Source organism: Equus quagga, chromosome 8 (genome assembly GCF_021613505.1).
Source record: "Equus quagga isolate Etosha38 chromosome 8, UCLA_HA_Equagga_1.0, whole genome shotgun sequence".
Taxonomy (NCBI): domain Eukaryota; kingdom Metazoa; phylum Chordata; class Mammalia; order Perissodactyla; family Equidae; genus Equus; species Equus quagga.
Genome location: NC_060274.1, coordinates 25,040,790 through 25,068,292, shown reverse-complemented (window position 1 = coordinate 25,068,292; position 27,503 = coordinate 25,040,790). Strand labels below are relative to the sequence as shown.

The 27,503-nt window shown below is 36.1% G+C and overlaps 1 long non-coding RNA gene across 1 annotated transcript; it reads right to left on the bottom strand.

Moving 5' to 3' along the window:
- LOC124243474 (uncharacterized) lies at positions 1-26,341 on the bottom strand. The gene is made up of 5 exons (XR_006889681.1): positions 26,253-26,341; positions 25,986-26,091; positions 11,735-11,847; positions 3,903-4,123; positions 1-1,108 (listed from the first exon to the last, which is right to left on the bottom strand). It is a non-coding gene; the product is annotated as an uncharacterized LOC124243474 (long non-coding RNA).
- Positions 26,342-27,503: the final 1,162 nt, after the last annotated feature.

Genomic DNA, 27,503 nt, shown 5'->3' with positions numbered 1-27,503 from the left:
AATGGATGTCTTTATCATGTGCATATTACTGGAAATGGGTAATTTTACCTGAAAATCAATTTTGTTGAACTTCTTATATCCTCCCTTTCTTACTATAAAATAGAAATATATTGAGTAACATAATTTGGATATTTTTAGTATTTCATTTGTAAACAAGGATAGTAAAATGTCAAAACTGAAATACATACTCATCAAATTGATACAGAAAAGAGAAATTTATAGAGTAGTATACATTAGGGAGGTATAGATAACATTAGTTGTCACTTATCCTTATACGCAAAAATAATACTGATCTATATTTTAAAAATTATTATATTTATTCAAAAATACTTTTGTTAAATTTTTTAGTTTCTTCATTTACCCTGTAAGACAGGTATACATTTTTTTATTAAAATCAAAACTCACTAATGACATTTATAGTTTGAGCATTAAATGCCAAGGAAATTGTCTTTTATGAATCTGGATCTTTAAAAACTTCTTTTATATTTCCTTGCTTTAACATATAAAGGCATTTTTTATGAATATATTCAGAATAAAATTAAAATTTCACTTTTTTGTAATCATCACACTTTTTCATATTTTTTAAAGAATCTATATTAACTTTTATTATTACAGTCTATATTATTCACATAATGATTTACAAAGTGTTAACAAACATCATTGTGTATACCATAATATAATAATAAGTTACTTAAAAACACATTTAGAATACTCTTTTTTTACGGATTTAAAGAATAATCACAAGTTATAACAAGGTTAGTAGTTCACAATTTCAAGCAAGTTTTTTTGATTTCGAGTATTAACTCTTATTCGGTGTGATTCAGAAATACTTTTTAAATGAGTCGTTTTATTTTAAAATACTCAGGAGGGGATACTAGGTGCAGCAGCTGACCAGCCAGCCTCCCCAAGACTATTTGCATCTCTGAAGCCCCCAAGGACAGACAGGAGTCTTTTAATTGGTGATTCAACTTTAGTGGAAACGTGCATTTAGGAAATGAGGGCTACACTGTTGTCTTCACACCAGGCAAACCGGCTCGTGTTGTCATGGAGATCTATAGCGCTGGAGCCAGTGATGCGGAAAACAAGATGGCTTCCTCGTTTATTTAGCCTTAAAGAAAGTGGCAGATATTAGTGAATGATTATTGAACTAAAAATCTATATTTTTAAAGATATGTGAAAAATAATATAAGTGAAAATTTTTACTTTGTGTAAAATTTATATCTCCAAAACTTCTAAAATTATCTGTGTTTTTCATGGCAAAGAAATGATTTCCTTTCTTTCAAATGTAAATGTCTTAAAATGCTGCCTTACCATGGAGCTATGCTTCAAGGACCAGGTCAGATTTCAGTTCATGTATGATTACTATTTATTTTGGATGAGCATGAATGTTACAGAATGACACTTATTGTATGTAGACTTTATTGTGTAAGAATAAGCTGCTTCTGCTTCAGCAATTTTAATGCCTGTAAAAGAGCTATACATCTGAAAGACACCTCAAATTTTTAGGTTGGATGTGAATAAAGTACGAAAAATGCAGAAAGGAGTCACCCTAGCCATCAAAAATGAGAAAGAAGGTTCTCGTTACTCATAGGTGACTCTTCAATCTCCAATAAAAGAAAAGTGGTATAGGCAGTAATCTGAGTGGCTTCTTAATACATATTTGGACACAAAACAATATTGCCATTTGGGGCCACTCTACCTATTCACTGAACTGAGAAAAATCTCTAAAATATTTTGTAGGTATTAGGACAGATGGAAGGATTAAGATGCAAATGCTTTACAATTAATAAATTAATGGACCACACTACTTTTGTTACGAAAACTAGCACATGGGAAGAAATAAAGACAAAATTTCCCCTTCACGTACAATGTGTATTTCTAAAATTGGTATGAACTTAAAGTGATGATTATATTACCTTGCACAGTGCATGCACATGATAATAAATTTGTTGTTTGCTTATTTGATTACACTTTTAGGAGAGTAATAGTTAAATTAGGTTTTATATGTGTAGCTATTCCTTATATTAATTCCTCATTTTGATGAATAGCCATAGTGTTCGATAACCACACTGATATCAAGGACTTAAAATTCAAATATAGCATTTTCCAAACTGTTCTTTGGGACACTAGTGTTTTGGGCAATGTTAATAAGTTTTCTGTGGTCAAGGGGTTTTACAGTCCAATTAGTTTGGAAAAAGTTGCATTTTTGGTGATTCAAAATGGACTTAAGTATTAAGGGCACGAAGATGCTTTACAGTAAAGAGATCTGTTTAACTGGTGTTTCTAAAATCTTTTTGACCATGGAATGCTGCCTGCATCCCACCTCCCACCCCCTAGAATATTTAACTACATCTTGCGGACACTATTGGTTTTGGAAACACAATTGGGAACCATGTAATAGGAGGAATTCTGACATCGTTGAGGCTCTGATTTTGTTTTCCTCATGACTCTGCTAAACTCATTTGTTTACATTTAGTATCTACTCTTAACATGCATAATCCTGACCACTGAGATCTCTAGAGGATGTTTACACTGCAAGTGTGAATAAAAGTTCTCTGCAGAGGCTGTGCCCTGGTCTGAAGTCCGACCCATTTGTTTTCCACCACCTTTTACCATCTTTTCTTCAGAAACTTCTTGACAGAAGAGGTGGCAATGTTTTTTAATGAAATAAATAAATAAATAAATAAAAGAGGTTTGGGAATATTTTGGCCCCAAATAATTTCTATTTTAGCATCTGTGGCTATAATTACTGTATTGCTGTTTGGCAAAATAAACTCTACAGAGATAGAAGATTATGTTAGGGAGACAAAGCTGTGGGAAAACCTCTTAAACAAGAGTTGAGTAGTAATTAGCAATAAGTATATATGTTTCACCACCACGTTACAATAAGCTAATGTAAAGACCCACAGTGCTGAAGGTGTAAATATTTTGTGTGAAGTTCGTTAGCATGTAATATCCTAAACCAAATTTTGAATATTTGGAATTACAAAGTAAACTTAAAATTTGTTGGGAAAGGAAATAGCAATTTTTCTCTAACATAAGATTACCCCATGCTAGGAAGGTCGTGTTGCTGATTACTGGGTTTAGTGGAGGAGTAGTGGTTCTGTTAGACTGAATGACTCCAATGGATGTATACCTTTCTGCTTTTTTTAAGAAGAAAATCTAACAGTCAACTTTTTTTAAAATCTCTCTTTCAACTTTTATTTTTTCAGAAGTAATGGAAAAATAGAGTCCTCAGACACAGCTGCATGGGCCCCCTCCTTGACTCTGGAGGAGCATCACTCCTTCTCTGTTAGGGGCATTGCATGTGTCAGTCAGTCAGGGGAAATGAGAGATACTGAATTCAATTACTCAGTGGTCCGAGGACTCTGCTTCTTCTCTTACTTGTAAGCATTGAAACATTAATGGAGCACAAAGTACACAGACAAGATGAAAAACTTAAGATGATGAGATACATAAAAGGACTAGAAGAACAGTCAATGAAGTGGAGAAAAAGGCCAAAGTAAATAAGCAGGTGGGGGGGTGACGGACAGGACAGAAGTGTGCGGGGGAAGGATAGGGAAGATAATGGTTCACAGACAGAAAGATAAGTGTTACCAGAAACGGATACTTCCCCATGTAAGACACTTTCTTGAGTTCTCAGTGCCTTTTCTCTCAATGAGGTCGGCAGGGGTCTGGCACAAAGGTGTCAAAACACGGTTCACTGGCCCAGGTAACTTCCTGGCTTTTGCCCCAGCATCTGCCACCTTCCCTGTGGGAGTTGTCAGCTCAGGTAATTCCTATTGAATATCCTAATTACTGTCATTTTTTCTATAGCTTGGCTCATGTTAGGAACAATATGGAAAGCAGGAAAGATTATCTTCAACACGTTAGCAGGACCTGTCTATATGTAAAAAAGTCACCTGAGCAATACTTCATTCTCTGTTAGATGTTCTTACAAAACTTGCTGTTTCTCTGATTTCAGCTTCAAGCTCTCCATCTCCTGCAGCCTTACTGACTTTGTAATTTTCTTAATATTTATAGTCTCTCCAACATTTCTTCCCCAAATTCCTGTGTAAATAGAGCAGTCTTCCAAAGTGATGTTTACTGTATCAGTTAGCTGAATAACCTCCTTTTCTGTGAACTGAAGGTGAACAAAAGGAGAAAGAAAATTTAAATTTTGTTTCATTTTCCTTTAACACATGAACTTGCAGCAGACCGAGTGTTGAGTTTTACAAAAAATCATTTTCCCCTCCCCTCAGTAACTCATGTTTTCCCAGCAGTGAAGAAAATGAGTTATGCACACAACTGTTCAAAGTTACCTCATCACATCAGAATCAGATGGGGGTGGGGAGAGGACTCATTTTGCTATGAATAACCAGGAAGTGAGTTTTTGCAGGCTATAGTTCAGAATGAAAACTGTAACTGCAAATTAGTTGGTTTTAGAAAAAAAAATAGTAAAAGAAAATGCTGAATTATGCGTGGAGATAAGATTGTAACTATGCCAGGTCTATTTAAAACAAGTCGAATATATGGCTTCTTCTTAAATTTCGTTTCCCCCAGGTTATATCTATACACTATTTCTTGAATCAAGTACATACAAAAAAATGACAACTGATTTTTGTGAAGCCTAAAATTAAAATCTTTGATTACTTTGTGTTTCCCTTCCTCCTGATTTCTGAACAAAAAGAACATTTATTTTGCCTTTTAAATTCACTTCTTGTTAACTGCTTGCTGCATGATTCCCTAACAGCCTTAAAGTGTGACTGTTGACACAGCTTAACCTGAACTGAACATCCAACTCTAGGTCCAATTAAAAAGGTTGAATGGCATCCAGTCAAATTGGGAAAAATTACTCAGTTTACAGCAGAGGGGAGTTAAGTCCTCCTAGGAAAAGAGGTAAACTTCAAAACCAGTCCCTTAGACTTCCATTCAGAGAAGGGTATGTTTCAAACCTTTTAATTTAACCTGAATGCCTTGTAGGTCAATGAAATGTGATATTCTCTTTAAGAGTATTAGGTTGAATATAAAGAAACTTTCAAAGTCTCTAGGGAGACCTTTCATTAGTGGTTCTTTTTACAACATCTGGCTGGTGACTTTTAACAGGCTGAAATTAGTGTCTTTTTCTTTTCAATTTTCTATGCTAAAACTATTAGGAAGATTACCAGTGGTCTAGAAAACTAAACAAAACCCACACTACACGTCCTTCTTAATATGTTGTTTGTAGTACATGTGGAATACAAGAGCAGTCTTTATGGTCTGAGGAAATTTGAATTTGAATTCAAACTGTAAGTAGCCCTTTCTGGCTGGCCAGAATACTGGGGTATGAACTAGCCTAACAGCTCTGCCCAGTTGGAGCACTCTATACTGCATGGTAATTATGTAAGACAATCAAAATCCACTTTCTTAGAGAGTTTCAATCTAAGGCATATAAGGAGAGGTATTACAGTAAGACTGAAACACAGCTACAGAGAGAGAAGGCTGCAAACAGAAATTTTGAGGCAAGAGAGACTAGAGGTACTCTGCAGCCAGAGCAGGGAGAGGGGTTAGTCAGCAGTGGCACAAAGAGTGGAAGCAGTGGGAGGAAAAGAGAGAATAGATGTGTTATCATAATAGTGGATCACTGGAGTCAAGAGCAACTATTGCCAGCTGGAGAGTACTATAAAATAAATGCTTACTGCATCTCTCAAGCAACTTTGCAGTTAAATATGTCCAGGTAGTGAGTTTTGGCCAGTGGAATTTAAGCGGAAACATCATGTGGCAGCCTCTGGGAAGCTTCCTTATCAGACAGCATGTAAGCTCATCTCCAGCCTAACTACCTTGATTGCAGATGCTGCTGTTTGGACCACTGGAGCCATGCTTGAGAGAAGGATGAGTTCCTGATTCTGTGGAACACCATGCCAACTCGGGACTGCCAGCCAGATATTTATTTGTGGGAGACTTAATATTCTGTTTTGTTTATACCACTGCCTCCTCCCCAATCCCCCACTCTGATTCTTTCACTCACCCAAACCTAATTGCAAATAAAACACGTGGTTGAAGGAGTGCCTAGGAAAAACTGCATATTTGAACAGGAGAGGACACGTGCAGATTTTGGAATTATTTATGAATGCTTTTCTAACAAAAAGTTTAAAAAATAAGATGCAGCTTCTTATCCCTGAAAGTACTCAACTGAAACTTTCATGTCAACTTACGAGACCTGTTAGAGAAGAAATGCAAGCATTTTCTGAAGATGTTGGACTGGATGATTACTCTGTAAATTTTCTATTATAATACAGGTTATTGTAATTGATGGATAAAGTGAAGTGTCTGCATTGTCCACAGTCTATGAAAAGAATATTACCCCTAGGCTTTTTTTTTTTTTTTTAACAGAGAAAGATATCCTTGGTTATTCCTTGCAAATAGTTGGCTATGTTTTTATCACATGATGCTCTTTTTCAGATCATGTAGTTTGGACTATGGTGGGCTCTTGATTCAAATCTTTCCCTAAGAAATTAGAAATGAGACAAGGAAGCTATCTATTACCATTTTATTCAACATCTTACTGAGGTCCTATCCAATGTGATATGGCAAGAAAAAGATAAACATACAGGGATTGTCAAGTAAGAGTCAAAACTCATTTTTTCACATGATTGTTTATATAGAAAATCTGGAAGAATCCACAGATAAAATAATAATCAAATTGATGAGAAAAATGATGAAGAGAAAATTTTGAAAGCAGTGAGAGAAAGAGATATATTATAAATCTATATCCAGAATTTTTAAATTATTTTCAAAATTTAAGGAGACTCAAAGATTGATACAGAAAAGCAAAAGCAGAGAATTCATTGCCAGTAAATCTGGAACTACAAAAAATGTTAAAGTTAGCTCTTGAGGAAGAATGAAAATAACACCAAGTGAAAACTTGAATCCAGAAAATATAATTTAAAAAATGATATAAATGGAAATAGTAAAGGATTTTTAAAACAATTTTAAAATTTCAAAAAGATGATTGATTGTTTGAAGCAAAAGTAAAAGTAAAGGTATTTGGGGAGGGGGTTCTAAAGTATGTAGAAGGAAGAAATCCTTAAAAAACAGTGGAAAGGATGAGAGGACGAAATGGAACAGGGTTTTTAAGTGAAGTGCTACAATATTATTTGAAGATAATATTTACTGTGAGAAGTAAATGATGCATATTTTAAAACTTAGGTCAATGATGAGAAAAAAAAGAAAAAAACTAATAATCCAATAGTGGAAATAAACTGAAATATTGAAATCAAAAAGACAGGGAAAGAAAAAAGGAAATAAAAACAGAATAAATAGATAATATATTGAAAAATGGTAATCATATAAAACATAAAAGGTAAACACCCCAGTTAAAAGAGAGATAGACTGAATAAAAAGCAAGATCCAACTATATGCTGCCTAAAGAAACAAATCTTTAAATATAAAGATGCAGACATGTTAAAGTAAAATTTGAGAAAAGGTATACCATATTTACACTAATTATAAGAAAGGTGGATTGACTATGAATATCAGAAAATATGAGCTTTTAGACAAGAAGATTAGCAGAAATAAAGAAGGCTATTTCATATCATCAAAAAGATACATCAATACTATATATATATATGCCTTCTAACAGAGCTTCAAAGTTTATGGCATAGTAACTGATAAACTGAGGAAAGAAACAGACAAATTCACTATTATGGTTGAAGATTTCAACTCTCACCTTCCGATATGGACAGAACAAGTAAACAGAACATCAATAAGGACAGAGAGTATAAAAACACTACTATCAACCAACTTGACCTAATTGATCTCGATGGAATGTTTAACCAATAACAGCAGAATACATATTCCTTTCAATTGCACAGTGAACGTGCACTAAGATAGTGGACCATAGAACAAGTACCAAAAACATTTAGAATAACTGAAATAATATTTTCTTTGACAGCTATAGAATATTTTAAAAAATCAATAGCAAAAAATTTGGAAAACTGCAAGTATTTAGAAATTAAATGACACTTCTAAATAACCAATGGGACAAAGGGAAAGAATCACAATGGAAATTAGAAAATACTTTGATCGTAATGATAATCAAAATAAAATATATGAAAATTTATGGATAAAGCAAGGTTTAGAGGAAAATTTATACCTAAATCCTTACAGTAGAAGAGAAAAAAAAGTGTTTAAAATAAAAACATTTAGGATTCCACCTTAATAAACTACAAAAAGAACAAAGTAAACCCAAACTAAGTAGAAAGAAAGAAAGAATAAAGAAAGAGCACAGAGGAATGAAATAGAAAACAAACAGAGATATTAACAAAACCAAATGGTGGTTCTCTGAAAAGATGAAATTGATAAATCCCTAGCTAGATTGATCAAAGTAGGAAAAGGTCAGGGGGAGACAGAATTTGTCAATATTAAGAATGAAAGTGAGGGACACTGCTGGTAAAACATAATTACCTTGTGGAGTTTATTGGGGGAACTCAAAGTTGATTTAACATTTGAATATCAATTATATTAAAAGAATAAAGGAGAAAATTCTAGATCACCTCCTAGATACAGAAAAGGTGTTTGATAAAATTCAACACCCACTTGTTTAAAAATAAACCAAAACTCTCAGTAAACTATGACTAGAAAAGAATTTCTTGAACATAATAAATGACATTTACAAAATTCCTGTAGCTAAAATCATATGTAATATTAATAGAGTGAGTGATTTCTCTTTAATATCTGGAACACAAGGAGGGTGAATATCTTACTGTTTTTATTCAGCAATGTCCTAGAGGTCCTAGCCAATGCAATAGCGCAAGAAAAAAGTTATGCAGATTTTTTTCCTGCTTTAATAGTTTCATACATATAAAGTCTTAAAGAATCTACAAAAAAGCTACTAGAAATAAGAAGTGAATTTAGCAATATATACTTATATATGTATATATATATGCATGTGTTCATCTATATATATAATAAGAGAAATAATAATGGAAATAATGCAATTTTTAAAAAATGGGCAAAAGACAGACACTTTACAACAGAAGATATACAAATGGCCAATAAACATAACAAGATAGTCAACATCTATATTCATCTAAGAAATTAAAACCAAATTAATGCTATTATTCACCCACTATAATGGTCAAAATTTAAAAGACTGATAATACCAAGTATTGACAAGTATATAGAATTTCCTTTAGTTATAAGTAAGAGTGTAAAAGAGTACAAAATTCATCAGACTATACACATAAACTTGGTACACTTTATGTTATGTAATACTTCAATAAAGTTGATTACTTAAAATGGTATTTTTATATACTAAATAAAATTTTGAAAATGATTTTTTATATATTTTAGTTATTTTACATTTTATTTAAATTTATTTTAAAATTTAAAATATATTAATCACAAGGTCTTCAGTTAACACCAAATATCTAGGAATAACTCTTATTGAAAGAGTGAAATATCTCTACATTGAAATCTATAAAGCTAGAGTACCTTAAAAAGTGGAGAGATATTCTATATACAAGGATTTGATGGCATACTATTATAAAGATGAATTCTCTCCCAATTGATCTGTAGATTCACTATAGTTCCAATCAAAATCTCAACAGGGAATTTTGTAGAAATTGACAAATATATTATAAAATACATATTAAAATGTGAAGGACAAGAAAAGAAGATCTCAGTCTTGATGAAGAATAAGACCAAAGCTAGAGAGCTTACATGCCCTCATATCGAGCTTTGTAAAAGTAAAGCACTCAATGTGATATCATATCCATCAAATGAATTTACCTAATGTGTGACAAACCTTCGACTGCAGTACAGTGCAAAAAGGGTGATCCTTTAAATAAGAGGTCCCCACACTCGGGGACGAAGACCTCATACTGCCCAATGAATTCCATACCAGTTGTAGATCTATTTGTTTACCATAAGTCAACAGAACTTCTAGAAGAAAGTGTAAGAAAAACTGTCAATTTGGGATAGGGAGAGAGTTCTTCTACAGAACACAAAAAGCCCCAAAGCACCATAAAGGAAATATTGATAAATAGAATTTCATCCAAAAAATCATTAAGAATATGAAGAGGCAAACCACAGAGAGGGAGACTCTACTTGCAATGCACATGTCCAACAAAGCACTTGCACACAGAAATAAGATATCTGAAAACCAAAAGGAAGAAGGCAGACAATCCAATTAAAAATCAGCAAAAAGTTCAGGAAGTACTTCACATAAGAGGACACACGTTTGAGTGGCAAGCATATAAGAAGATCTTTAACATCATTAGTCATCAGAGAAAGGCAAATAATAACCATTTTGGGAATTCACCTACCCACTGGAATGGCTAAAATTGAAAAAAGCAAACAAGAGCACTGAAAATATCAGATATAAGTACAGATGTAGAGAAATTAGAACTCTAATAGACAGCAGTAGTTTAAATTGGTATAACTGCTTTCGAGAACTCTTTGACATTGTCTACTAAAGCTGACTATACTCACGTCCCCTGACTTAGTCTTTTCACTTTTCAATGTATTTCCAACAGAAATGTGTTCGTGGCTACATTCCTGCTAATAGCTGGAAACTGGAATCAGCACCAATATTACTTAACAGTTGAATAGATGATTATTTTTTAGCATGATCTTACAATGGAAAATGTTATGTGGATTCATCCCACGTAGATATTGTACAGAAGTCAGACATGCAGGGACACACACTGTATGACTGCATTCCTAGAAAGATCTAACACAGACCTGAAATCCTGTGAGGGGCGTCAGAACAGCAGCTACATCTTTGGTGGGGGCATGAGGAAGGCTTCTTAGGTTCTGGTAATGTTCTACTGCATTATCTGCACGGTGCTTACAGAGGTATGTTCACTCAATAAAAACTCTTCAGGCTGTGCATTTAAGATTTATAGCTGTATACTCTTATAAAAATGTTTACAAAAATATAGTTCACAAGATAGACGTACGCCAAATGTTAAGGGGAGTTAAGAATCTGGGGAAGGGGTAGGAGAAGAGAGAGGGGCCTGAGAGTGGGATTAAGAATGTGGGCTGAAACTCAAAGAAATCATCCTAAAGATTTCAGTTAATGTTGATTTCTGGTGTGGAGGAGTAATTTAAAAGTCCTCTCACACAACAAATAGTCAATGTCGGAAATGATTATTTGAGTTTCACAGCGATTTGGTATTTTCAGAGAGCTGCCTGCAATGATTTTTTCCTTATAATCTTGATGGTCATCCATGATGGTTCAGAATTTATGCTACTATAACTATGATTTGGAATACTTCTTTGGAGAATTGCCTGATATTTCCCCCCAAAACCTATAGGTCATGTTTCTATCCACTACTACAATCTAAGCAAACTTTTTTTTTTAAAGATTGGCACCTGAGCTAACATCTGTTGCCAATCTTTTTTTTTCTTCTTCTTCTCCCCAAAGACCTGCAGTACATAGTTGTCTATTCTGGTTGTAGGTCTCTCTGGTTCTGCTATGTGGGAGGCCACCTCAGCATGGCCTGATGAGTGGCGCCATGTCTGAACCCAGGATCTGAACCAGCGAAATCCCAGGCCACCAAAGCGGAGCACGTGAACTTAACCACTTGGCCGGCCCCAAAACTTCGTTTTTATCTTTACATCTTTGCCTTTTCTCTACCTCAAAAAAAATTAGTAGTGTTCCCAGATTTGAGACTTAAGTATGTACTACCTTTCAAATTAATGACATAATACTTGTCAAAGTTTTCTTTTTTAAAGCCAAACAACATGATTAGATCAAAATCCATCTTACCATTTACTTACAACATGATCACCTCCAAAATCCAGCTAGATTTCTCCCTCCTCCTTGCTTTTTCTCTTGACTACTTCACACCATTTAAGAACACCATGTAAGACAGTCAGACTCTATGGAGAATCAGAACTCATGTTTAGATGCTTACAGGTCTCCATCTTTTAAAAACTTTTATAGCACTTATGGTTTTCACCTTATGAATTAGCATTTAATTTTGTATTTGTCAGGATATTTAATTCTAGATGTGTTAAAAAAAAAAAAAAAAGAAAACAACCAAGATAACTCAGTGCCTTCGCACAATAAAATTTTCTTTCTCACTCATATCACAGACAGTGCGGATCCAGGACTTTCCTTCAAAATGACATGTATACCATCTGCCCTTCTCCTCAAAGAATCTTTAACCAGCCATAACTTGGTAAAAAAATATGTTTTGTTTTTTCAATGTGAGTCTGTTTCCACCTTTTTAAACATGGCTGAGTGTATTAAATGAGTAATATGTGGATGTGTCTTCCCTGCTATCCTTTTCCTCTCCCTCATGTCTTCTTCCTCATCATTCTTTAAGCTACCATCTTTTCCTTAACTTATATTTACTTTCCACAAGGTTTTATTATTTTTTTCATATTCAAGTTTTCCATGATCAATTATTTTTAAAGACCTCTTACTTAGTGGTACAGACAATTGTAAACAAAATACATTTGTTTAAACAACAGACAGGAGATAATTAGCTAATGTGTACAGGTGGTAATGACAGACTTTTGGAGGAATATAGCAAATAGCAGTTTGTGGAAATTAGTTTTCTTTCAGCTAGGATGATTTGACGATCTTTGCCAGACATGAAAATATTTTATGATGAAGAGCTAAGCAAAATACGAGCCAATTCTTGAGTATTTGCATATCTGACAGCTCCTATTTTCAGATTTTATTGATGAGATTAAATAGACTGATTAATAAAGTACTTTGGGAGCTCTTTTCTAATTTTTACTTGATTTTGTTCTCTCACAGCACGAGCGACGAGCAGGAAAGCATTTGTAATCATTCTGAGACACTAGGAAGACAGGATCCCACCAGGCTGGTATTTTATTATCATAAACCACGTAGGCCCACCTGTCTCTAGAATACATGAGGAGTATGGAAGATTCTGAGCCATGGAGTAAGATGGGTACTGTGGAAAGATTCTTGTTTTACCTCAGGGTGCATTCATTATTCAGGGTCTGTATTTCTGTTACTTCCCACAATATATATGGATCTGTGTCCAGGAATAGTTACCCAAAACATTACAAACCCAAGGAAGAGTGACTTTGAAGCAGATTTACAGTGGACTTACTGATCTATGCTCCATTAATTGAACTGCTTCATATGGGTATCTGTATATTTTAAACTTCAATTTCTGATTTTGCTGAAGGAATAAAATCTGCTCCCCTTAAAAATCCAGTTTGTATTATAGTCAAGAACAAGAGCACATTCTCAAGAGAAGGTATTTGGAACAATGAGAGCAGTCATAATGATCTCATGTTATTTTTCTTAAATCTAATAAAAACCTTATAGATTAATAAAGATTTATAGGCTTCATGGCATTTTTCACATCCATTCTTTTTCATTATATAGAAAAGGAAACTGAGATTTGTAAACACTGTGTTGCCCAAGGTCACTCAACTATTAAACTCTGGAATACCAGTCTTTTGGCTCCTGGTCCAGTATTCATTCCAGTACATTAAACAATAGTTTGAAGAAATAAAGAGACAGAGGAAGAGTGAGAGGAAAAAAGAAAGCAATATAAAAAAGACATAAAAGGAAAAGGGAAAATATGCAATTAGTTTCCACTTTGTGGACACTTCTTGCTTAGGACCAACAAAGAACTAAGATCTATTTGTATATATGTACATATAAGATGTATTTGTATGAAAAGGAGTATGCCTTTTTGCTCATATTACTTTAACTTCACAATGAATCTAGAAATTAAACAACTTATCTAAGAGAAACTGGAGGCTTAGATAGGTAAATAACTTAGCTGGATTATATGGCTAGTAATTGGCAGAGCTGAACTAAAACTCAGGTCTTTCCATTAAGCCTACCACTGTTGAATACTGCCTTGTCAGAATAGCATAGCAAAATGTGTATGTGTGGATATATGTATATAGACCCTCCCAGACATCTACAGATGGGAGAATGTTTATATGAAGAGCTTATAAATGTCAGTATAAATATTAGAATACTATACTAAGAATGGACACTAATTATTTTTTAACATTTTACCTAATATTTCATCTCGCCTGTAATTGGAATGTCATTCACTGATTTTTTCATCCACCCATAATTCAAACACTTATTCTACAGCTACCATGTACAAGCTCTTTGAAAATGAATCATCACAGATTCTTCCAACGAGTTTACAGTCTAATAGAGGAGAGGAAAGGTCCATAAAATTAATATAAATAGAAAGTAATAATGGCCATAAACGAGGTATAGACAAAAGAACACGGATTTGGAGATCAGAGGAGTGAGCGCCTGCTGCTTGAGGGTTCAGTGAAGTTTGTGGGTGGCTGGTAAAGAAACTGTTACTCTAAAGCCACTCGAAAGGTACTGATGGCATGTTTGTAAACTGGACAAAAGAATGGAGAGAATGGGACAAATATAAGACATTGTGGAAACAGAATCAAGAGAATTCTGATATTGGATATGAGGGAAGGAAAGGGGACGTGTCCCACATGACAGTGACATCCTGGAGCTCAGTGCTTAGGAGAGCACAGGGAAGGATGAAGGAAGCAAAGGTCTGAGGTGGGAGATCAGGGGAGTAGCTTTGAGACAGGTTGGATTTTATGACTAATCAGAAGACCAGATGACACTGACATCAACCAGCAATTATATTTATTTTTAACATTATTTGTTATAATAATAATTTTCCTTATCTTCCATCAGACACTCAGATTCAAGGCATCACTTATTTTTGACTATTCCGTCTTCCTTGTCACCATTCTCCTCTTCCTTGCTGAGCCTTTTCAATTCCACTGCCACAATGTCTCTTATCTGTTCCCTTCTCTCCTTCCTGAACGCGCCCACACTTTGCTGGTTGCGGGTACCATGATGCAGAGATAGGCATACCCAGCTTTTACTGTCTGGGTATTTCTCACTTGTAACATTACAAGGGCTCAGGCTCCACTGACTCATCACAGTTTCCTTCCTGCTCTGCTGTCCTATAGCCTTGTCTGCTGTGGAAGCGGCTCCTGGTCGGTCTTACTGCTGTCACATTGTCAGTGCCTTAGGCTGATGCTATGCTGTCCCCCAGGGCTGGTGTGATCACACGGCATGCTACTCAAGGCTGAATTCTAGATGCTTGGGTTGGGCCACCACTCAAAGCGGAGCTCCCACTATACCTAGAACTGCCCCTCTGAAAAGGAGTAAGGAAATAGCACTCTCGCTACTGTGTTAAGCTCTTTCAGAGGGTCTCCATTACAGTAAAGCTCAGCCCTCAAAGTGTTATTCTTTAGTTTAAGCTTTATCCATACCTAGTTTCAGTCCCCACAGGGCCTTATATGCTATAGGGGTGGTGGGGTCCTTGTAACAGCTACTCCTACTCTATGCCTCAGCCATTCTAAGTCCCCATTCCAAAATCTAACTCAGTTGCTTGACTTTCTCATTTCTCGTGGTGAATTTTCTCTTTGGAGCCTCATAGAAACTCCCAGAACCCTCTCCTTCACCTTCCACGTTTAGCATCTGGCTTCTGTTAGGTCCCTTCTAGTCAAATAAGCATGACTGAACCCCAATCACAACTGTAACTAGAATTCTTTTCTTAGATTTGTGCTTGGACTTCACAAAAAGAAGTTAATGGTAGGGTAAGATTGGGTTGGAATTAGGTCATGTCTGGTATCAACATCCCACAGTCAATCTTCTTAGCCCGAATAGGGATAACTTGTAATATATTAACCAAACCTAAAAGAAAAATATCATTTAAAATACTGCCACCCTGAACTGATTTTTAGCACTTGCTCTATGTTATATCTCAACTTTTATATTTAGAAAAGTGGAATTAATTTGTCTGTTTTCTAAGTATATTCCACTCTCTCTCTCCGTGTGTCTGTGTGTCTGTGTGTATCGATATCCATGTCTATATCTGTGTCTGCATCTATATCTATTTCCATAATAAACTCAGACGTGACTGTGTTTCTCAGTTGTCTCTGCTGAAAGTCAGAAGGCCATGTCTGGTCTACCCTCAGGAGGTCCCATTAAGAAGCTGTAGCAGCTACCGGAGGAATGTCTAAGTGCCTGGGAAGAATTAAGAAACCCTTGTTGAACTTACTCTAAAACTCACTGCCTTTCCAGTGGCTAGAATTTAATTACCTTTCTGTGTGACTCAGTGTCCCTAACTGGAGGGAGATGAAGACAGGAGACTGAGGCCAAAGTATGAAGTGAAACTGTGCAAATCTAAATTTATTTTAGCTTAAAAAAATCAGGTAAATTTACTCTGTCTGACATTAGCTTATATTTATTTGTAAAAATCAAAATTAAAAAATGTAAATAATGTTAAACTCTATCTCAATCACCAAGAAAGATTTGTGACCCAGATAGGCTTGCCTGTATGGTGCCAAGGCCTAAGATGGCCTCTGGGGTACAGACGCTCTAGTTTGAAGGTGATTTTAGATAATCCAAAGGAGGTGACAAGGGTGCAGTTATAGGTGTGTCCACATTTACCGATTTTGATGATTGTCCTCCAGAATTTTCTTTCTGGCTTCTTGTGTTTGACTTCCTTAGATGATTTTCTGTTGCCTTTGACCTTATTAAACTGTGTTTCTGTTCCTTACTGTGCCTTCTGTATTCCTACCTTCAACTTTAGATACCCTTTAGTCCAAGCTTCTCTTTCCCAGCAATTTCACTGCCCCTCCGCCCCCCGCCCTAGACATAATTTTTTGCTGACTCCTGGGTTTTCAATTTAGACTCCTTTCAGCCACTCATGAAACCTATTGTGAGCAAACTCTGTTTTAATAAAACTCCTGTGGTTTTTGTATCCCAGGGTAAATCTAAGGGGATAATGGAAAGTCCGAGAATTCTTTAACAATAGGAAAAGGGACTTCTTCCTGAGGACTAAGGCTGAGGGAAGGTATATTTAATCTGAGTACTTTTCTACAAGTCGCATTTGGCATCACAGCGTTTGTTACTTGCTCTGGAGTTGAAGGACTTTTGTTCACGGACACTTTTCTAACAAACGTTTAGACATTCCAACGTTCACACTGATGCATGGTCCTTATCGCTTTACCAGTTAATGAGAAACATCTTCTTCACGGGACTCTGATGTAAGTTTGCTAGTACTTTCATCAGGAATAACCAGATTGAACAGATTCTGCCGAGTGCGAAGACCTCCAGAAAGACCGGCTGCAGAAGAGAAGCCAACTGCTGTCTGAAGAACACTGCTCTGTTCTGTGCGCAGCGTTCATAACAAATATTATCAGCGTGCACATTTTTAATCTAGTGAAAATTTGGCAGCACCACTGGAATCCTTTCTAGCAGAGCGTTCAGAGTGACTTTAAATAAACAGAGCCAGCAGCCAGGAAGTGCAAACTTCAGCAGATTTACTGCAGTAAGTGATAGCTACCAAAAGGCTCTTATCCCTGGTTCGAGTTAAATAATTTACTCTTCACCACCATTAAATGTTTTAAAATTATCTCTGTGCATTTATGTGTGTGTTTTTATTTCTGGATAATTATTCCTTCTTGCCACTCTTGCTGTTAAATCCTGAAAATGGATCATGGTTCTTCCTAGGTTATTAGTGTGTAATTTGCCCTCCAGTTAACAGCCCTCTCCTGAATGCACAGCAGAGCCACAGCTGCAAATGACTTCTAGCATGTCTTTAACTAATTAGCAACTAGACACTCCTAAATGTAGAAGCAAGTGGGAGCCTCTAACTGGAAGGCTCCTGCAAGCATGTATGAAGCTTTGTTTTATTTTTCAGGTGAAGTTTAATAACAGAGTCTAACAGTACGGACTGCTTCACATACTTATCAGCAGCTGGTTTTCTATTTCTCTTTCACATACTTTTGTTCTTAATTCATTTTTTTGAAGAAAATTAGAAACATAACACATCCTTTCACTTGCATTCTACTTATATAGAGATTTTGCTCTTTTTCCTCCTTTTTACCTTTCTTACGAATTACGAAAATTTACCTATTTTCATTTACACAGAAATGATACCAAAATCTGACATTTCAAATCATTTTTACATTTTATTTGTCTAACTTTCATTCAACATACTGCTTAATATGTATCTGGAAATCTACTAGGCAATGAAGAGAGAGTTTTACATGCTTTTGTGAATTTAATGGGTTAATTTATTTGAAACACACACAACAACGCCTGGCATGTGGTTAGTGCCATACGTGTCTCTGCCATTATTATTACTGTTCTTGTCATCTCATCACTGAGGTCCAGAGACATAGAATGATTTCCCAACGTGATCTATCCCATTAAGAACATTGAGTTAGTGTTAACTAGTTAGTATTAACTAATGTTAACATTAGTTAGCTCAGAGTTTTGACTCATAACACTTACAGTTATATGATGCTTCTCCTCTCTTCTCGGGAGCTGAGCAGGGTGAGTACAATTATACCCATTTCATAGACTGAAGAAGTTTTGGCCCTGAAGAGTTAAGGACCAGAGAGAGTTCTGGAGCTCATAAATGGAGAGCTGGGACCACAGCTTTGCATTTGAACATCTAGTCCAGTATGCTCATCACAATACTAGGAATACATATAAATTATATAAAAGATGAATCTCAGCATATATACTTGCTGAAATAGGATTGTGTTTAAGGCTTGACAAGTGCATATTGATTATGTTTATTCTTTTAAAAACCCACTGCTTAAAAATCCAAAGCTCAAAAACATAATTATGCATGTCTGGCTATAGTTACCTCTGGGTAATATTGCCCACATTAGCAGTTAGGGTTCATTTCCCACATTCTCTTATTCCAGAAATACTCATCTGTGAATCAGAGCATCCTGCTTAATCTCTTTTATATTGATGGAATGTAATGATACTTTCTCTCAAAGTGTATCACCTCAATGTGTAGTAATGGATTTATACCAAATGATAGCAGTTTGAGTTTCAAGAAAGGAGATAAGATATTTATCTAATACTTAAACTCCATAACTGCAAAACTCATAATCTGTACAGATTGTGTGAAGTACTTAGGATACCAGACTTAGAAATAGATCCAGATATACACATTAGAAAGTATGTACTTATAGGCATTAGAATTTTTAATAATGAAAAATTTAAAATATGGTTTTAGTTTTCATGATTTAAATAATCAATTTCCCTCTTCTGAAAACTCTAACTCAGGCTTTTTTTTTTTTTTTTTTTTGAGGAAGATTAGTCCTGAGCTAACTGCTGCCAATCCTCCTCTTTTTGCTGAGGAAGCCTGGCCCTGAGCTAACATCCGTGCCCATCTTCCTCCACTTTATACGTGGGACATCTACCACAGCATGGCTTGCCAAGTGGCACCATGTCCGCACCCGGGATCCGAACCGGGGAACGCCAGGCCGCCGGAGCGGAACGTGCAGACTTAACCACTGTGCCACCCGCCGGCCACTAATTCAGCCTTTTTTATATTCTAGTCCATTTTATTTTCAGGGTTCACATGCTGGCAGAATGTTGTAAAAATTTATTATGACCTATCAATACGATAAACGTCCTGATTTTTATTATTTGTTATGTCCTCCCTAAAATTCTCATACTATCCTATTAAAAATAAAGTTCTATATTTTGGCATTAAATTAAGTTGTCATAATTCTTCTTTCAAGTGTGAAATCACAGTGGGTTGCTTTATCTTTTTAATTAAGTATTAATCAATGGACTTTTGTTGTATTTGAAGTGGTATATAAGTTTCTCTGAAAATACTAACACAACTGTTTATCTTCATTCCTTGGAAACACTATTTTTAATAGTCAGATCTGGCCATGTTTTATTGAACAACGGATTCACGTTAGCATGAGCAGCCCAATATGTTTTATTAGGTCGTCACTACAGGAAGTGGTAACTCAATCTCCTGGAAAAGTAAAACAGTTCTCTCTCCATCCATAATGCCAGCAGCTGGTGAATATTTTTTCCTCTGATAGTAGATTTCTTTCATTGAGTTTGTCAAATTAGTGTTTATCTGTCATCATTTAGACATAACCCTGTGCTTTTTGCAAAACAGATTGCTAATGCAAGACTATACTTTTGGGTTATAGTTTAGCTACCATAATGCCAAAAAGTAAGATACTTACATGATGTCTGATTATTGCCTCCTGCAATATTTTCTTCTGGGAACAACTGTCTAGTGGTAATAGTAGAATTTTCTGGAGAACTCATGATTCTATAATTCAGAAAAAGCTATTCTGTCTCTACCATATCCTCTTTCTCCTACATTGCCTTGTCTGCTTTCTCTGGGGAAATTTCAAGACTTTCAAAGATCCTTGGCATTCTTATTTTAGATGCACCATATAAATCATATCAAACGAGTTCAAATATTCCCCTTTCTCAAATAACATAAAATTGATATATAACTGTTATATACATGTATAGGGTACAGTGGATTAGAGAACATAATATGCAATTTGTAAACCTTTATCTATTTTAAAACTTTATTTACAGTTTTCAAATTTAGATCTGAAGCATTTTACATTAAAACTTCAGATATTTCTGTGGTCCCTGGAAAAAATATAGTGCTCTTGCCCTGGGCCTAAGGTGATAATAACTCTCTCTTTTTCTTTGGTCTTCTGCTTCCACTTCACTTGTTAGCCTCATTTTTCTATTACTTCCATAGGTTATTTTTTTCTTTCATTGTTCTTTTCATGATCTCTTGCAGACCCCAACAATTTTATTTTTTGACACATTTCTCTACCTTTCAAAATCTATACTACTTGTCACTTCTTTTGAAATATACTTTTTTATCTAGGTTTAGTTGTATCTTTTCTTTATCAGTGTGTACAAATGGTGTACTCTCAGACGTCAGTTTTTGTGGAGTGGAATATATGTGGCGTTTTCTCGGAGAACCAGTGTCTCCATCGTCGGATCTTCCTCCCAGGCAAATATATCAGCAGTTACTATTCTTTAAACACTTTGTCCAGTTCATTTGTTACTATTTGCTGATATCTATTCTAACTTTGACTATTTCTTCCTTTCTCATTCAGAAAGTCAATAAATAGACTTTTGGGCATGTTAGATACTTTACTAAGGTCATAAGTTGAAATTAAGTCTTTTCAAATGGAGAATATATTATTTTTCTAGAGCTTCCACAACAAAATGCAACAGACTGAGGGGCTTAAACGACATAAATTTATCTGCTCACACTTCTGGAGGCTGGAAGTCCATGATTAAGGCGTCAGCAGGCTTGGCTGATTTCTTCCGAATTCTCTCTCCTTAGCTTCTCGAGGATGTTTTCTCTCTGTGTGTCCACATGGTCTTTCTTCCACATGTGACTGTGTCCTAATCTCCTGTTCTTATAAGGACACTGGTCATATTAGATTAGGCCCACTCCCATGACCACATTTTAACCCTAATTAGCTCTTTAAAGAACCTATCTCCAAATGCATTCTGAGGGAGTGGGGATTAGGTCTTCAACATACAAAATTCTTTTTGAGCGGGAAACAAAATTCAGCCCATAACAGAAGGCAATAATGAATAAAATAAACGTCACAGTGTACACAACATCCATACCATCTATGGTGGCAAAAAGAGGTGAGGTTCTAACTATTATGATGAACTCATTCTGGTGAGAGGAGTATCTGGACTTATCTATTAAGTGGGAATCAAGAGATGTTCTTTATTCATCATAACCTTTATCTTGTAAGTGCTAGTAGCCCAGAGTTATATTTATATATTTAATTAATGGAAAATAATATATATTAACAGGAAGTTGCCAGCTCATGATTGAAAAAGTCTTCCTTGCCCTATTGACTCATGCTATTCAGTTCCCAGAATCTTACGATGTTATCTGCATTGCTTACACTGGGTAAAGATGACAGACATCTTCACATTTTATACATCACCACCTCCCTAGTCTGCTCCCTGCTACTCCCAATTCCTATTGCTCCGACTCTGAACAAACTGAAATGGATGGTATACTTATCTTTCGGCTACTAACCATCAGCTTGGTAGAAGCTAGCGTGCCTCAGTTCTGTGCTGGTCTACTTCAGTTATTCTAACATAGGAGACTTGAAAATTTCTTTTTGTTCACTCATTCAAACACAGTACCAGGAGCTGGAACTATAGTAATGAACCAGTCAATGCTCTTGTTTTCATAGAAGTTTATTCTATTGGGGGGAGGGTGGAAGGAAACAACCAATAAATAAATACATATAAGAGCTATGGAGGGAAGAAGCAGCTTTTTGTATTAAAATAATAGGATGAAAGACCCCCACTGATAATTTGACAAATGCTGCTAATGGAATTGCAAGAACAAGACATGAATTTCAAGAGAAGAATATTCTAGACAGACAGAACAGTAAGTAAGATCGTAAGGGGCAAGGGGATTGCTTTGCTTGTTCAAGGACATGAACAGTCATATGAACAGTCATTCAACAAATATCTATTTATTTATTTAAGATTGGCACCTGAGCTAACATCTGTTGCCAATCTTTTTTTTTTCCTTCTTCTTCTCCCCAAAGCCCCCCAGTACATAGTTGTATATTCTAGTTGTAGGTCTTTCTGCTTGTGCTGTGTGGGACACCACCTCAGCATGGCCTGAGGAGCGGTGCCATGTCTGCACCCAGGAGCCAAACCAGCGAAACCCTGGGCCATCAAAGCGGAGCATGCGAACTTAACCACTCAGCCACTGGGCCAGCCCTTCAACAAATATTTAAGTATTTTGTTAGCACCTACCATGGTGTGGACAGTGCCCTAGGTTCTGATGATTCAAAAGTGAACAAATATAGACATGAAGAGAGGAGTCAAGTGGACTGAATGGACTTTAGTCACATAAATATGTATAAATGTATAATTGTAGCACATGCTGTGAGGAGAGCTGCAGGAGCAATGACAGCCTCTAACAGGAGAAGTGGACTAACTGTCCAGGCAAATTGCCTTGACTCCGTGGCAGAACTGATGCTTGAATATCAACGTGAAGAATAAGTAGGAGTTGTCTAGGTGAGGAAGGGAAGGAACCTGACTGATAGTGGAGTGTGATCAGATGCAAGTTGTGCAGAGCTTTTTTTCACCCTGCTGGAAGTCACTCCCTGAAATCTTCTAGAGAACATCCCCTTTCTGTGTCATTCTGCCATGATACCCTTCAGGGCAAGCTGAGTCAAGTTGCCTCATTATGTCACTCATAAATCTGTATTGGAATATTGAAATACCACTGAGTCTCCTGGAATTATTGAAAGTTATCTGAATGAGAGGCCCGGTGAAGCACTGTGTAGTCAGGATGAGGACGGGTTTGTCAGGGCAAGTGTGTCCCAGAGGAGACGTGTGTCCTGAGCTGAGCTTAAGGGAAGATGGAGATCTGGTGTTGGGGAAAAGTGATCACTTCACTCACTGTGGAAGGAGCCACAGGCATCGAGCAGAGACTCACACAGCTCTCGCAGTTGGTGCAGCCCTCTTGAAAAGCGACTGCGGTTCTCTCTTTCTTTTTCTTGAGTTTCGAATACTCAAGATCATCCTTTCTCTGCATCTATTACTTATATCCACTCCCCAAATCTTCTAAATTGTTGCTGTTTTCTCTCCCTTCTATCACATCTGGCCCTTCTCCCTTCCCAGAGTTAAACCTTCCAATTATACCCTGGTTAGCCTTCACGGTAATGACTGTCTTTTCAGACGGACCTGGGAGCCTCAGCTTCTCAGTTAGCGACTCTTTCAAACAGCTGCTGCTTACTCGAGCTTCTTCCGGACTGTTTTAGTCTGACTCCATGTCTGGTTCCTTCTAATTTTTAATTCAATTAAAAAATACTTTTAGTATTATTTTTGTAAGATCTCATCTTACAAGTTACCACAAAATTATTCTTTCAACAAAAAAAGTTTATAATCAAAGAAGCAGAATACTTGCATTTATTTTAACTAGACATGTAGGTAAAAATGACAAATGGGAAACTAATAGATGAGTGTTCTTTCCATTTATAGGTACATTTTTTCGGATAGAACAAAAAACACGTAAATTGTGAGCTTTCTGTAGGCAAAGCGTTTAGCTTATTCAGTGTCCATGCTCTGCTCAGCACCCAGCCCCAATCTGGGCAGATAGAACATGTTTAATAAAAGACTAAATGCATAATAAATGGGCAAAAAGCAAATGGAGGATGGTCCGTTACAGATCTCAGCAGAGGCTGGAATGCCATTAAGGTATCATTATATTGTATATGGGTCCTATTCAGATTCTTTCTTGACAAAGTTCTTTAAATTAGTGATTCTCAAACTCCATGTGCCTCAGAGTCCCCTATAGGGTGAGAAAGCAGAGCTGCTTGGCCCCATGACCAGAGTTTCTAAGTGCGTCGGTCTGAGGAAGTTCATTCTAACGAATTCCCAGGTGCTGCTGCTGGTCCTGGGGCCTCACTTGGAGAACCTCTGCTTTGAATGCCGTGCTGTCTCTCAAGGACAGGGAGAAGGGGAGAGGAGCTGAGGCTCTACTGGGCCTCCAGGGACCGCAGCTTTTCCTCTTGCAGTTTGACTCTCTGCTCTGGTCAGGCTGCAGCATTATCCCTTCTTGACTTGATCTGCTGATTTCTATGCTCCTCTCACTCAGGGAGAGGATGAAGGGTTTGTTTTTTTAAAGAAGCTTTCCAGGTGAGCGTAGAAAGGAATGCATGTTTCTTTTTTTTAGGTATGCTTTTTGGTGAGGAGTTTGGCCCTCAGCTAACATCTGTTGCTAATCTTCCTCTCTTTTTTTCCTCCCCAAAGCCCCAGTACATAGTTATATATCCTAGTCGCAATGTTTCTAGTTCCTCTATGTGGGATGCCGCCACAGCATGGCCTGACGAACGGTGTGTAGGTTTGTGCCTGGGATCTGAACCCATGAGCCCCAGGCCAACAAAGCAGAGCACGTGAACTTGACCATTACGCCACAGGGCCAGCCCCAAGGATTAAGATTTTAAGGGGAGATTCACATTTGGATTTTTTTTTCAGTCAAAGGCATATAAACATCAAAGACGAGAATCTGCTCAGGATTAACTACTTCCTACACCGGTGAAACAGGTGCTGCTTCTTGGTCTGTGAGAGAGGTGAGAGGGAAGTGGTGACAGTCATTTACAGATTTAATTAAACCGAAATAATGTGTATATAATAATTTTATGAAGTAGCACATGAAATCAGTGAGGACAAGATGGTTTACTTAATAACGTATTGAGAAAACTGGGTAACTACCTTATCTCATGTGATACGTCAACATATATTCTAAGTGTAATATTAATATCGATGTATAAAAAAATGGAGTATAAAGTGACTTGAAGAAAATAAAGGTTCATCTTAAACATGTCTATTTATTTTTATAATTTATTTATTTATATACTATTTAAGTAATCTTGGATGGGTAAAGCTTTTCTAAACACGAACCTGTGAAAGCAACCATAAAAAATGATTGACAGTTTCAAGCAAGGAAAAGACCAAACAAATACACAAAGAAGTGTTCTGTCAAAAACCGCAATAAACAATCTTGCTAGTAGAAAGGAAAATTATTACAAACTTTCTGAAGGGTATTTAACTGCGGAGATTTTATCTTTTGGCAGATTTCAAGTACATTATTCTAGGGAGATATTTACAGATGTATATAAATGGATAACGTAAGGGTGTATGTCACCAGCTGTTGATAACAGCAAACTTTTGGTAACAACAACAGAGAATGGGATAAATACATGAGGAACAATGCTTTAATAGAGTTTCCAATAACAATTGAAAGGGTGTTGTAGAAAAGTACTTACTGTCATGAAAAATATGAGCACAATACATTGTGTAATGAAAAAACCAGGGTACAAAATTATATGTACAAAATGATTCTATTTTTGTTTGTAAAGTATCTGTTTCCAAGACAAAGATTGGAAAAATATGAATAAAAATTTTAATCGTGTTTAGTTACCTCTGCAAGGTAGGGTTATATGTGATTTTCTCCTTTTGATTTTCTCCTGTGTTTTCTGAATATTTCACAACAAATTTGTGTTATTTTTTAAATTAAACAATGTAAAGCAATTTGTATACTTCTATTATTTTTTCGCACATAGTTACATAGAACCTCTCTTGGCTCTATCCTGACTGTCAGCTTTGAATCATTTGATTTTGTAGAGGGGAAAAGTTGAGAACTTACCTCTGATTTCCTTAGGAATTTTCTCTATGCAATTCATAATGGAGTTGGTTGAATCTCCAATAGGTAAATTTCACTCAATGGCCCTCCTTCCTTCTTGTTCTAGCTCCTATGTGAAGACATAAAAACGTGACTCTAGAATTATTTTACATTTTGGTTGAAAAGAACGGTTTCAGTGGAGATATCTAAACAGTTCTCTTATAGCTGTCTTGCTTAATAACTCTCTTTCCCTTAATTGAAAAAAGAAAAAGAAAAAACAAAGAAACGTACTTGTTTGGAAAATACTTTGAGAGATCACTGTCTCCAACTGTGCTTGTTCTTGCTGTCTGTCATGGTCCATTAGATAAACATGGTGTTCAGCAGCCAGGCGCTTGCTGATATATTTGGCAACACTGATAATGTGATCTATGTTTAGGAGGAAGTGAATGCGTCATTCTGTGGGGGCATAGGTTTTCTGAAAGTGATTGTTTCTTTCCCAAGGAAAAGTTAGTTAGGTCACTGAACCTTAAGTTCTCACTGAGAGTTCAAGTATTTTTAATTTGTCATCTCTACTTTTTTCCTGTTGCTTTTATTGGAATTTTAGATTACTCTTTGAGCTTATTCTCAGAGGCAGCAAGTGCTAACTGAAAAGAAATGCAAACCTGGTCGACTCTGACTCTTGAGGGTACAATTAGTGTAATAAAGAAAACGGAGGGGCTTGTCACCTTAGCATGTTTCTTTAATATCCATCAGTTCCAGTTTTTAGTGTTTTCATTTGTGACCTGCAAGTTTAAAAACATACATACAAAAGAATGTCAAATCTCAAAGTTCTCTCTCTCTCAAATCTATATGTTTTATATACGTATAGTTCATGTGTGTATATTAATATATTTATATTATATATACATACATACACACAGTCTCTGTATATATGTATGATATATATACACGCATGGACTATATACATAACATGTATTTATATACAACATATACACAAGCTACTTAGACCAGATATGTACATATATGCATGTATGTATGATATGTGCATGTATATACGCACACACACATGTGTATTTATATATATTATAGTCTTTCTGTATACATCATCCCTGTGGAAGCGATGTGAGCATATTTCATCAAATAAAACAATTGGACATAAAAGGGCCAACAGTCTGGGACGATGGAATGTCTTGTAGTGTACAGCTGAGTTCTAAATGTCCTCAGTGAGAGGATTTCTACCATTTCTCTTGAGAGGGGATTCTGTCATCTAATAGTTTTCATGGAGAAGAAGTTTTCCAAGATAGGCTTAATGTTCCTCTTCTCAACTGATTCTGTTAAACCTAATTCTCCCCTCTCTCCTGACCTGCAAAGCTGAGTAGTTCCTATCCTCATGGCATTGACATTGTTTCAGTGGTGGAAGGCAACCATCAGCTCCTCAGCTGTCATCGTCAGGCTATCTTCAGCTCCTTGGATCTGTCTTCGTAAGTGGTATACCTCCATGTGTACGTATGTGCATATCACACAGATACCTAGTCAACAGAG